Raw genomic sequence first — 3,060 nt, 5'->3', positions numbered from 1 at the left:
ATAGTAGTATCTGCTTGCACACTCATTTCTGCATGTCCAAGTTTGTGATGATCTGCCAGATAACTTCTCCTGTCACTTACCTTAACCAGACCCTCAACCAACCTGTGTGGTTTCTGCTGCACTAGCACTTCAGTGACTACATGTCACCTCTCACATTAAATGCTAAAGCACTGCCAGACTGTAGCACTGAGTTCACAAATTGCATAGTGAACACCTTGTTGCTAGCCTACTTGCATTCTTCACTGGGGAACTCTGGGCCACCCTTGCCCTGCACACTTCCTGAGGTCTTTGATCCTTTCACTTTCTCAAAAGAGGTAGCAGTGAAGGATATCCTTATATCCAAGTATATGTTTCTGAAAACATTGCCATAATGCTAGTTACAAGCTGGATGTTGTGAAATGCTTAAAGAGCATGAAGAATTTCAAGGACGCTTAATTGGATTAAAGACAAAAATATATCCCAGCTATCTGTCCACATCAAGAGAGGTAGAGAAGATCTAAGCAAGCAAGGCTGTGCTGGAGACAGTTCAGTCCAACTCAGTCAAGCCAGCTGTCAAAACTGCAGTTTGCAAAACACTTGTTATAACCTGTCTCAAGCACACCTTTCGCTCTGCTCTCCTGGGAACTGCACTGCTTATGCTTAGTTCTGCAAGCTGTCCCTCCTCCTCCTATACTTGTGCAGGCAACGAGCTAGAATTCCCTCCAACCATTCCCATGTAGGCAGAAGGGGCAATTTTTGGTGGCTTCCTGCTACTGGTTGCATCTCCCACCCAAAGAACACTGACAGGCATGCCCCACTTGGTATGAGATGCCAGCACCAGTTGACACTTCACACAAGACAGAGTCAGTGGATTAGAAGTTATGGAGAATGGTGGTGCTCGAAAGTTTTGTGTGGATTCTCCAGAGAACCAAGAACATTTCACTACACAAGAGCATGACAAAAATCCTACACAGGTGCCCACTGCCAGACAGCTTCTTACGCACGAGAGCAGTGGCACAGCACAGCAAAGAATGTCATCCCTATTGCATTTGCTTTCCCATAGGGGACATGCTTAGAGATACAACTGCCATTCACCACCTTCCTGGTGCTTGGTTTTGCCATCTCAGGTAAAGCAAGTCCAGCTCACACTTGAGTTAGTCTCTCTCAGCCCATTCAAAAAGACTGACTAAAGTCTGTAATTCCTTTTTCCAGTGCTCAGTGACTCTTACCTCTTTTGTTCTCCCTACATGCGTAAAACTGCAGCCCTATCAGAGGCTGTCATGTAGAAGCACTCTTCTCTTTTCTCCTGTCCAAGTATGAAATCCCACTCTCTTCTTGCATCCTATCACACACTCAGTTCTCAAACAAGGCCTGATGTGGGGGGAAAAAAAAGAGAGAGAAACATGTTTACTGGACACCAGGTCCTACATAAGCATTGCAGAATATAGAAAATTATTATAGCAAATCAGAGCAGACATATTTGTAATCTCAACATTAAAACAGCATAGCAGCATTGTAGAGAATTTTTAAATGTCATTGTTAATTCTATATAGTTTTTTTCTATCCAACTAATCTTAGGCTTTTGTTCTATCAACTCTCAGTATTTTTTTAATGATAAACATGAATATGTTTTTAAAGTATTGTATGTCACAGAATTGCACAATATAAAGTGCAAGCTGGCTGCATATTAAAAAAAACCCAGAAATTACAAGACACTATCACACCCTAAATGCCAGAAAATCACTGCAAAACCATTTAACAGTGCAAAAAAACTTTGAACACATTTTCTGGGTACATACATTCATTTCTAGAGACAGTGCTGTGTTAAGGCTTGCAAGATTGGGAAGTTTCATCCATTGCATACAAAGACTTGAAAAGAAAGACACAAAAAAGACTTAGTATCTCTACACTATCTAGGAACTGGTTCTGGATATAACTTCCCAAAATTGTTGGAGGAAAGAACTAACTTTGCTACCATGGGAACAGAGCAGTGAAATATAACTGTTCACTACTTTCCTCAATTTACAAGATCGATCCCTAAAATGTTCAGCCACGGGAAGTGTTTTTTTCCACCTGAGAAGTAAATCTGCGATAAAAGGAACAGGGTGAAGGTGCTCAGTGAGCTCACCGAGCGCAGGGGGATCCGCTCGGGAACGGCAACTTTCAGAGGAGAAAAAAGATAAAAGCAAGATCCTGAAGGACGATATTGTGGTGCCAGGGAAGATGGGGGAGAAGGGGGTCGGCGGGATCGGGGAGATGGCAAACCGTTCACCATTTGTGGGTGGATCCCTGTTGCTCCAAAACAAACTTTATAAATAAACCGAGCAGCTGGTTTTGGGTGGCGATTACCTCGCGCAGGCTCGGAGCAAGCGCGGCTGGCAGAAACCGTCACCTCTCCTCGGCCCTCCTCGGGTTTCCTCTGCGGAAAGGCGCCCGGCTTGGCGGGCGTCAACGCGGCGCTCGCCGCGGCGTGCCCCATCCCCGCGGCCTGGGTGAGGGCGCTGGCTCGGGGCGAAGCTCTGCCTCACGCTTCGCGCCTCGCGCCGCGCGCCTCGCGCCTCGTGCCTCACGCCTCGCGCCTCGTGCCGCGCGCCTCACGGCGCTCCCTGACGGCCTCCGGGCCTGCCGGCCCCGCGCGCCGCCGCTCCTGCCGCCTTTCCCACAGCCGCACGACGATTCCCGGGTGGGCCCTGACAGCGGCGCCTCTGGCTCCCAAAAGCAGTGACCTGTCGGGGTGCAGCTGCCGAGGTGATAATTAAAATGGTGCAGTTTTGTCTTTTTGTTGGTTTTTTTTCCTTCACGATAAAAGTGTCTGCTCATCTGTTAGCTGCGGCAGCAGGGGACTTCCACGGGCGGGAGAAGAAATGCCGGCCCGTTCCTCTCTAAGCTGCCAAACGGCCTCCTTCCCGCTAGGAAAGGGAAGGACAGAATTCTTCTAAATTTCCGTGCGAGGAGCTTGCGGCCCCGCGGCCCGGCGGCGGCCCCTTTAAGGAGGAGACGTGCTCCATCTTAGGTGCCTCCTCCCCCCGCCGCCACGTGACGCGGGCGGCCGCCATCTTAGGCTGCCTGCGCCGTTGCTGC

The sequence above is a fragment of the Rhea pennata genome, chromosome 10 (genome assembly GCF_028389875.1).
Source record: "Rhea pennata isolate bPtePen1 chromosome 10, bPtePen1.pri, whole genome shotgun sequence".
NCBI classification, from domain to species: domain Eukaryota; kingdom Metazoa; phylum Chordata; class Aves; order Rheiformes; family Rheidae; genus Rhea; species Rhea pennata.
Note: the sequence above shows the minus strand (reverse complement) of the source record.